Source organism: Polypterus senegalus, chromosome 3 (genome assembly GCF_016835505.1).
Source record: "Polypterus senegalus isolate Bchr_013 chromosome 3, ASM1683550v1, whole genome shotgun sequence".
Taxonomy (NCBI): Eukaryota; Metazoa; Chordata; class Cladistia; order Polypteriformes; family Polypteridae; genus Polypterus; species Polypterus senegalus.
In genome coordinates this window covers 271347302-271358616 of record NC_053156.1, presented here as the reverse complement: position 1 = coordinate 271358616, position 11315 = coordinate 271347302, and the positions used below count along the sequence as shown (strand labels likewise).

The window sequence follows — 11315 nt, the reverse complement described above, 5'->3', positions numbered from 1 at the left end:
CCATCTTGCCCGCTATGCACAGACGCATTAACTGACTGATGTGTGCTATATTCAATTTCCATATGATGCGGGTGTACAGGTCAACATAAAAAGACAATTGATGCAGCCTTTTATTAACCATTTTCAGTTACATTTCATACAAGTCATCTGTGCCGCTAAGAACACCAACACACATCATGGCTCAGCGCCCTTGGTCAACCCATGATTCATTTACTTTGAGGCAAAGTAACACTGGCAGATGCCTTGCTGATGCTCATTTATGTGATGGCTGGCTTGCTGATAAGGTAACTGGCTAAACCTTCAGATTTTCATATGCCACATGCTATTTATTGCAACAGCAATCATGTCATTACATTTGCCAGGTGATATTGGCTACTCACTGAGACTTTGGCTCCCTGAACCCCCACAGCACAAAGCATAAACGCCTCTTTATTTGGTTGTCAATATTTGTTGCTCACTATTAAATGGGGTGGCTGGGCTGGCACTGCAACTATTCTTTGGACTCAGCCATTGTGCAACACAAGTGACTGGTAATTTGATTTTTTTTAATTCAATAGGCCAAACAACAAGTGGATGACAGAAACTAAAAGAAAGATAAAAGCTAAATCTATTTAAATAGTGATTCCCTGTTTCAAAATCGGAATAAAGGTGTACTATTTTCTAACCAGTGGGCAAAAAGCATAATTTTTATGGTTGGGTTGGGAAGGCAATTTGATTGTTACATTTCTAACATGAAATAGTGCAAGGCACACTTGCTTACGATTATGCTTTTTAAATTAGTGCAGCATTCGCTCTTGTGTAAAACAAAGTGAATGATCTTCAACTCTCATAGATCAGCAAACGAACCACATTCGCTTTCCTGCTAAGAAGTGAGAGGTAGCGTGATGGGCATTTCGATTCACTTAACTAATTAGACTCTTTCAGTTTACCATTTGATTCATCCAAAATAAAAAGAAAACCTTGGCAGGGATGAGGTTTCCCTTGAATTTATTGCAAATTAATTTTTTATATAATTATATTATTTATATTTATTATCAAGTCAAGTTGGGGAGCATGCACTGGTACAGTGCGTTGCCGCACCCACTACATGATGAAATGACTTCGGATCCCGGCTTGCAACCCCCCAGGCAGACGCATGGTCCAGTCCCACCCTCCGAAAATGACCCTCTATCTGCCGCAGCCAGGTGTTACGTGGGCAACCCCTTGGCTTAATCCAGCCACTCGAATCCCCAACAATGAGGATCCTGCCAGCCAGATTACCCTCAGGGAAATGCACCACATGGCTGTAGTGCCATCACTGACACTCCCACACAATGCAGGTAATGTGCCTAATTCAGGACTCCATGAGCAACTGCTCATTCGACACAAAATCAAACCAACGGTACCCAAGGATTTTCCGGAGAGACAGTACCAAAGGAGTCCACTCTTCGTCTCAGGTCACTGAATAGCGTCCATGTCTCGCAACCATATAGCAAGACAGGAAGCACCAGGACTCTAAAGACTTGGACCTTCATCCTTTTGCATAGATATCGAGAACGCCACACACTCCTTTCCAGCGACCTCATGACCTCCCATGCTCTCCCAGTCCATCTACTGACTTCACAGGAAGAGTCACCAGAGACATGAATGTCACTGTTGAGGTAAGTAAACCTCTCGACAAGGTCAACACTCTCTCCACAAACAGACAGACTGCTGATGGCTGTGCCCAAGAGGTCATTAAAGTCCTGGTTCTTGGTTTTTATCAGGACACTCGCAAGCCCAGACGCTCAGACTCCTCACTCAGTCTCTCGAGCGCCCCGATCAGAACCTCCATTGACTCCACGAAGATCAGAGCATCGTCAGCAAAGTCAAGATCCGTGAATCTTTCTTCACCAACAGATGCCCCACAGCCGCTGGACGCCACGACCTTGCCCAACACCCAATCCATACAAGCATTGAACAGAGAAGGAGCAAGAACACAACCCAGACGAACCCAGAATCAACTGGGAAAAACAAAGAGTTCTGCCTCCATTTTATTATATTATGCATTAAACATGCTGGTAATTCATAATCATATAAAATTAATTGGAGAATCATAAGAAGAAAAATTGTACCATGAGAAACCAGTGACTCTTTTTCAAACCAAATGATTGAGAATCAAGTGAATCGTTCTCAGATATTGATTAAGTTCAAACTTGAAGCTGGGTGCATTCAACGAACTGCTAAAAAGTATGTGCTAAAGTGAAGCTGAACGTAAAGAACTGTTACAAATTAGAATGTTATTTTTATAAGTTTCAACTTTAACTGACTAATTTATTTAATTTACAAAGGGCCATAAATGTGTTAGTTTAATATTATGTTTAAATATTCTGTTTACAACAATAATGCATAATGAATAATAATGAATTGTACAATACAATTAAAACATTCTAATACAATTATGTTGTTACTGTATTGAACTTGTATGATGAACAAGAGAATGATCAATGCCAGAGTTCTTGTTCACTGACAGTGATTTAGTTTTAACAAGAAAGAATTGTAAGTGAAGTGAACGAGAATCATGAATCAGACAGGCGGTACTTGCACATGAGCTTTAAAAGTCTAGATGAAACATGCTGACGGCATCACGTATGTGCTTTAAATATTTACGTGAAATAGGCTGACGGCATCACGCTTGTACTTTAGCACTTCCACTGAGGTCAATTAAATCGATTCCTATGAATCACTGAAGAGTGTCATTCAAAAGGTATAAATCACCTGCAAATTGCCCATCACTAGTGCAGGTGGACTTGATACTATTCCATTATAGTGGTGACTCTGCAACATTAATCAGCATGCATCTAAAGCATTAGATTGGTGGCCTGTAGGTCTGCTTTTTCACAGCACAAATCTTCTTTTGTTGAACATGCCTGGAACAAACCCTGGAGAAGATGCCGATCCAATGCTAGACACACTCTCATACACTTTGCTTGTTAAGCAATCGTAACCCTCAGCATCCAGAGAAATCCCACAGGCAACAGAGAGGAAAAGATTGAAAAGTGCCTAACAATGGCACCCACTGTTAAGAACTGGGCAACTACATCAACACGATATGTAAAAAGAGGAAAAGATGGAAGTAGACAATCTCTTATTTAATTTAAAAAAAGTCTGAAGCCATTAAACTTGAGAGCCCAAATTCTAAATATGAGTATTTTGCAGTAAAGTAATTGGCCTGCATTGCACAGAGTCACCATATACAGTCTGCAGCACATGCAGTACCAAGGTGAGTTTCCATAATTTGTATGTAATTTTAAGCATTTTAATTAATTATTAGAATTTAATATGCATACAAACTAAAAATTTCTAAACCTTTTTTGTCCAACAGAGCATCTCCTGCGGTGCAGCATGGCTATAAAAATTAATGACAACCCTACACGGGCACTCACATTTACAAGTGTGTCTTCTACTTCAAGATTTGACTTTCCATATATGCTTGGCAGTTAAATGGAAAGCCTGCTGGGACTGGCGGAGCGCATACTGGGTATGGCCACATCAAGAAAACCAGCAGGAATGAAGCAATACATACATCAGACTGAAAAATGCTATATAATAATATCAGCCTCTCTTTATATATATATATATATATATATATATATATATATATATATATATATAACGTCTACGCGTGGAAATGTGTGTGTCTGTCTGTCTGTCCGGCCTGGAAATGCTAGGCTACTACAGCATGAAGCTCTGAGAGCCGGCAAGGCAGCCCGTAGTTAACGAGTCGGAAGAAGAAAGCGACTCTGTTGCCAAGGTAAAACTGACGAGAAAGGAGAAAAACTCTTATTAGTGAGACGGTATCCCTTTTACTTTTCCTCCCGCCACTAATACACAAGCGAGGCGAGCACGTCCGTCGGTAAAATGAAACCCAGAAGAGGGATACCCAGAGCAGTTCCTTTCAATTACCTGATATCTCTACATTTCAATTTTTCATCTGACGATTTCAATAGTTTCAAGGACCCCGGGCTTTTTAAAGCAAAGGCTTACATAGCTAGTACAGTATACGATCCTACTTACTTAAATATTGCACATTTTCATATTGGGAGATCCAGGAGCGGACTGGGTGTCACAACCTGCCCGGGCATCCTTCAATGAGTGAGGTGACGAGGTCGACCCACTCGGCCAATTATTCATTTTAATTTTCTTACCTATGATAAGCCTATGATATGAACTCTATCTAAACTTTTGCCAAATTTTATCTGTACACTATTGTTTAGACACAATTTAAAATTTGACGACATACTCAGAAATAAAATGTAATGAAAAACAAAAATTTAGTAACATGGCTTACACGTTACATGTCAAAGGTTATGTCCAAGTGCCAGTACCCTTGTAGGTTAGTAGCTGTACATTCACAATGGAATAAATTATAACCGAGATTAAAATGAAAACCTCACAATTGAAATGTTCCATTAACTTAACGATAAACTATAAATGTTCCATCCTAATACAAAAAATTCCTATCCTGTGCTTTATAACTTTATTTCATCATACTAATAATCACAGCTGAAAACCACTAATTACCACTCATGCTGACGACCAGAGAACAATAAAATGCATAATACATAATCTAAACTAATTATTAGTACAGACGAATTTAAATACTAGATATCAGATAAAATAAATTGCAATGATAACCGAAATGAAGCGGTATCGAAACAGAAATAGGCAAAAGGCAGTTTTGACCAAATTTTTCGCTGCAACGTTGTGTACTGACAACTAAAACAACTTGATGACGTAATACGGTATATTATATAGGACTATATAAATCGCAGTACCAGACAGATACTGTTTAGTAGTTTAGAAAATTAATGTTAATGTCAAACAGTAATCAGTACAGAAAATGTATTTCATGAAACAGCTGGCCCATGACCAGACCAGAGTCTGCGGCCCTAGTTACGAGCATTGCCCAAATGCCCTAATGGCCAGTCCGCCCCCGAGGAGATCGTAAGGGGATTATGTTAGCATAATCGAAAATCATGAGATGGAGACAGTATGTGGAAGGCAATAGGTGCTCCATTTTGTGTCAGCTCTGTTGGACCTCAGCTAAATGTATGACCATCTCAATGACACAAGATGCTAGTAAGCATTACCTAAGGCAGGGGGGAAGTGAAAGTGAAGGAACAAAGCTAAAATAAATTCAGTTAATCAGCACAATATATTAAGCACTCAGGTGAAAAATGGTACAACACCGAAATGTATATTAAAAATGATGCCTGGGTCAAAAAAAAAAAAAAAAAAAAAGACAGAACAGCAGGTGCAGCGTGTGTTTCTGCACAGCCACATTTGCACACCTCCCAGCTTTAACAGACTGGCTCCTTTGCTGCTTGTTCACTGTTCATTAATCCATCCATCCATTTCCTAGTCTTGAGGGGATGGAGCTCAACTTAGAAGTTTCATGAGCAAGGTTGGATGGAACCAGTCTGCTCAGTCTTATTAGACCCACCACTTTCCTGTTGATAATGAGGCAAAGTTGGTCAGCCAGACAGCTTTGGTGTATGAATTAACCAGCCAGAGGCGGCTCCTGCCGTTTTATAGTTTCTTTCTTTCCTGCGTTGTCTCTCCTGTCTTTCCCCGAGGGCGTCTCTACAGGAGTCTGACTGACCAGGCTCACAGATGTCAGGAGTGAGAAGTGGTCAACAGTGTGTCCAATCAAGAGGACAACTTGCCCTTCACAGCAGTCAGTGCTTCAGTTCCAGGCGGCTTGCAGAGATGAAAGGGGGGTTCCGCTAAGGCAGAAGTGCTGCTGACCACAGCCGGCCAATGTCAAAAACAACAAAAGATTCAGACGCATGCATCATAAATGAGCAAGACTTGGGGGCCTTACAAAGGCCGGTGGCGCCAAAGCGTTCTGATGGCATGCTTCCACCCAGAAGCAGCATTTCGATGCGTCCAGCAGTAGGGGGTGGTTTGGGGGGGTGGGGGTGGAGCACAGGTTTGGCATTGTTCCACAGAGAAAGACACCCAGCTGCTGAAAGGCAGCCTGGCAGAATTCACCTCCCACAAGGAATTAATCGGTTTCAATTAGAACTGATTTCCCAGATTTACAAAACAAAAGGGCCAGAAGCCACGTCACGTGAAGCAGGAATTTCAGGCGCAGTCTCACGGCTGCCGCTGAGCAGCACAGACAAAGCCAGACCCTGAACCCTACCCCCCTCCTGAGGGCATCCCACACACATGTGACGGCGCTCTCCATCTCTGTCTCTCTCATTCACTGACACTCTTCAAATCATCAAGAAGGAAGCCTGGCTTTAAATATTTATTCATTTCTAACACTGGCCTGTTTCTGAGAGCATCGCTCACAACCCCCAGCCACCCAGTCAGTCAATTTAAAAGAACGCTAAAATAAAAGAAAAAAACTAATCTGGAAAAACAGATAAAAAGATGCAGGGATAGCACAAGGGTTTATGTGCTGAAGCAAATTCATCCTAACAACATAAATCCTGAAGGCTGAGCATGCAGGCTGATTCAGAACACGTGCAGACAGCTGACCTGCAGGACATCTCGGCAGTAGAGTCTGGCTGTAGACCACCACTGTCGGACCAGAAGTCCATGATCAAACAGAGGACTTGCCACGTCGTCCTAAGTTCACTTCACATACAATCTGCTGTTCCTGGTCGGGTGTTGAGTTGCCAGCATTTCAGTGTGAGCAAACTACGGCACTCTATTTCTTAGATACTCCAAAGCCAGCCAAGAGATGAAGGACACAATCGATATAGAATGCCTTGGTGTTCTTCCGGTTGGTGGGTGCTTGTTATGAAAATAACAAAAGTACGCTTTCAATTTGTAAGTCATAAACACCATCAGTTAAATGAACTACTGAAAAAGTAACTTAGCACCCAGACTGCATCTTAACTAAATGCTCAAACCATGTGAAATGGCCCTTCTCAGTCTGGAGGTGCAGCCGTCCTCTCCCTGTCACAGCGAGTGTGCACACATGTCACCAACTTCTATTTTAATTATTTCAGCATGATGCTCCTCTGTTGTCAACAACATCAAAATGACTGTTTTACCATCCTCTATTGGACCTTCCCTTACAAACAGTTGTACATACAATTCAACATTTACCAACAATGGATTCAGAGTGTTTTCAGGTTCCTTCACTTTTTGCTTACTTTATTTTGGTGTCGGACAAATGTGCCATTTTTTTCCCATCAATCAACACTCAATAACGTACAATAACAAACTGGAAACATGCTTTAAGAAAGTTTTGCAAATTTGTTCAGAATCAAAAACTGAAATATCTCATTCACAAAGTATTCACATCATTAATGAAGTACTTTGTAACAGCCCCTTTAGCAGCAATTCCAGCTTTGAGTCTTCTTGGGTAAGCCTCTACAAGTCTTGCACACCTGGATCTGGGCAGCTTATCCTATTCTTCCTGGCAGATCCTCTCAAGCTCCATTAGATTGGATCTTTAATTGGATCATCTGTAAACCCCCATCTTCTCTCTACAAATGTTTTATGGGGTTTATGTGTGGGCCAGACAGTGATCTGTCCTAAAGCCACTCCAGCATTGTGTTGGCTGTATGCTCTGGGTCATTGTCAGACTGAAAGATGAACTGTCACCAAAGTCTGAGGTCATGTGTACTCTGGATCAGGTTTTCTTCAAGGACCTCTCTGCTTTTAATCCATTTACCCTTTCCTCAATTCGGTCTCTTTGTCCCTGCCGCTGAGAAGCACTGTCATAGCATGATGCTGCCAACACCATGCTTCATCGTAGGGATGGTATTAGGCAGGTGATGAGTACTGCCTGCTCTTTGCCAGATGTAGTGCTTAGAGATCTGCTCAAAGAGCTCAGTCTTTGTCTCATCAGACCAGAGAATCTTTTCCCTCATGCTCTCAGAGTTCTTTAATTGCCATTTGGCAAACATTTACTCAAAAGTGACCTCTCTTCAGTCACTCTACCATAAACATCAGATTAAAGGAGAGCTCCCAGTATTGACGTCCTCAAGAAAGGTTCTCCCATTTCAGCAGAGGACATCTGCAGCTCTTTTAGAGTAACCACTGCGTTCTTGGTCACTTCCCCGACCCTTTTCGCCTAGTTACTCATTCTGGATGGGTGGTTACTCATTCTAGGAAGAGCTCAGGTGGTTTCAAACTTCTTAAATTTCACAATTATTAAAGCACCTGTGCTCCTGAGAACACTTCAGAAATGGTTTTATCCCTTTGCCCTGATCTATGCCTCACCACAATTTGATTATGGTGGTTTACAGAGAGCCCCTTGGAGATCATAGCTTGGTTTTCATCCTGACAGGCAGTGTGAATTGTGGGACCCTATTTTTACACAAGTGTGTGTCTCTCGTTTCAATTCCGTTTGACACAGGAGGCCTCCTATCAGGTTCTAGACACAGAGGAGAATTAAAGCTAACAGGGATGAACCTGACCACAATTTAGATTGCAACAGCAAAGTTTAAATAAATGAGAGATTTCAGCTTTTGATTTTTTTATAAATTTGCAAATTTTCCTGAAAACTATTTTCAGTAAACAGTTTGTCATTTTTATCCATTTAAAATGAAATCTTTAAACAGAATAAAGATTACATAAAGTGAATGGGTACGAGTACTTTCTGAATCCACCAGATATCCATCTATGAATATTTTCTATCCTGCTGTTTTTTTCTGGTTAAAATGAGAGAGAAGTGAGGACTTTCCAGAGCACTGCCTAATAATTACTGGACTCGCACATTCACTCACTCATCCTCAACTTTTTCCCTGAACTAGTCTACTCCTGTAATCTGAGTCTGGTAAGGCAGATCGGGTACAAGGCAAGGCAGGGACCATCACTGGACTGGATTCTAGTTTACTGCTGGACACACTAGTGCTCATTCCCACACTAAGCCAATTTACAGTTGCAAATCACCTAAACACCATGTTATTGGAGGAGACAAAATGAACAGAGAAATTACTTTAACTCCTCAAAAATGAATGCAGTTCCTCCAAACAGTATGCTGCAGAACCACCTGATGTACAACCATACTTTCTGCTGCTTTCCCATGTTTATATGGACTCTTTTCTGAAGACTACATTACTTAATTCCTTGCATTTTGATTTCTCAGGAAGCTACACTTTTGGCAGGGTATAATTGGAAAGGCATTATGTGTAGTCTGTTACTATCTGATATAATATAGTGCCTTTTATAATCAATCATATCAAAGGATTTCACAAGGAAATTGGCATTAGAACACAAGATGAGAGTGTGCATTCTGTGTACAGATCTGTGTTGCTCCAGTTTTTGTATCCAAGGCTAAGATATTGGGAGCACCGATCATGTGGCAGAAACCCATCATGGAAAGGATCCATACTACTGCTAAGCACACATGCATACACAAATAACAACCATTAGGTAGACAGTATGGCCAGCTGACAAAGGAATCTGGACTGTCAAAGGACAAGGATGCTTTAATACGCACCTCTGACTCAGCGTGTAAAACTTTGAGCATGTCAGTCCACAAGCCTGTGCACACACATTTAGAAATATGGAAATAATTCAGCTGTACTCTCATGATTTGTAAGTCACTTTGGATAAAATCATCAACTAATTAATATAAAAGTAACATAATGTTAGCACAGCTTTTAACACAACAGCCAGTTTGTAAGCTGTGGAAGAAAATTCAAATAGACATGGGGAGAAGAAGCAAATTTCAGAAGGAAGACATGAACTGGAAAACAGCAGGCTACCACAATAAAGACAGATGTCTGTCAAACACTCCTCCCTCGTGATCATCAGATGGTCCTCTGTAAAACTGCCAATTTTTACTTGAAAAGTCTGGAATCCAGGTAATTAATGGATGGATGGATGGATGGATAGATGGATAGACAGACCGATCTTTACTTGTCTCCAGAGGAAATTTGGCATTTTATAGAAGCTCAATAAATAAATAAATATATTATGACAAACAACAAACCCTTTTCAAACACATACCAGAGTAACTAGAAAGAAAGAGAAACGTCTGACCTGGCTAAAGGTAAAATGAGTAGTTAGGGTCCCAGTGAGGCACTATACAGGCATATTTCTGCTGGTAAGGAGGACCCCCAGTAGCATTTCTTTCCACAGTTCTGCTGAATAATTTGTTGGCTGAAAGACCTCAGTATTAGTGTGTCAGAGAGGATGTTGTATTTGGTTCAGCATACTTCAGACAAAAATAAAACACTTCAATATGAAGTAAATAAAAACCTAAAAAAAAGAATATCCACCAATTATCAGACCCACATAATTCTCAACAGAATTGGGTGCAAAGGAGGATCTACGCCATGTTAAGGTCCAGTCTGTTATGGTGAGCACTGACCCTCATTCACAGCAGGCCAGTTTAGAGTTTAAATAATATTCAAGTCCTGCTATGATGTGATATGTTATTTTATGCAGATTTTGTGGTTTATGAGGCATATTTTACTGTAAATCGAAGGCTGGTATATCTTGTAAAGTGCTTTTCTTAGCATTTTTCATTGCAACCTGCCAAATTCAGCAGTTATTAATATAATATGCAATGGCTTCCATAATGTTTGGGACAAAGACACATTTTTCCTTCATTTACCCCTCTGCTCCACAGTTTAAAAGTATAAAGCAAACAATTCAGATTTGATTAAAGTGTACATTGCAGACTTTCATTTAAGGGTATCTGCATACATTTTGGCCACACCACGTAGAAATGACAACACTTTTTTATTACAAGGTGTCCTTGTTTCAGGGCATTTTCAGGGTGCTTGTGATTACTTAGGTGAGTTCCAATGATTTATTTTAGCAGTCATAAAATTGGCTTGCTTCTACCTACAGACTAACTTTGAATTATATAGCTGCTATTGCTCAACTTCAGGACAAGGGCTGTGCCAATGAAATTCATTAGAGACATCGGTAAAACCTCAAGATTACTAAATTCAACTGTCAGGAATATCATTAAGAAGAAAGAACGAGCTGGTGAGCTCAGTAATCACAGAGGGGCTGGTGGGTCAAGGAAGACCTCCACTGCTGTTGACAGAAGAATCCTCACTGTGTTAAAGTAAAATTCCCAAACTCCTGTCTGACAGATCAGAAACAGTCCTCAGGAGGCAGATATGGACGTGTCAGGGATGACTATCTGCACAAAACTTCATGAACAGAAATACAAGACCACACTGCAAGATGCAACCTCTAGTTAGCCAGTTAGCCACAAAAACAGGATGGCCAGGTTACAGCTTATAAGAACTTAAAAGAGCCTGCAGAATTCAAGAAAAGGGTCCTGTGGACAGAAGAGTCAAAGATGAACCTGAATCAGAGTGACAGCAAGAGCAGAGTGTGAAAATATAAAGGAACTGCCCAAG

At 40.7% G+C, this 11315-nt stretch overlaps 1 protein-coding gene across 1 annotated transcript in view; it reads right to left on the bottom strand.

Moving 5' to 3' along the window:
• pik3c2b (phosphatidylinositol-4-phosphate 3-kinase, catalytic subunit type 2 beta) overlaps positions 1 to 11315 on the bottom strand; it is a 125121-nt gene that overhangs the window by 87802 nt on the left and 26004 nt on the right. The window lies entirely within an intron of this gene.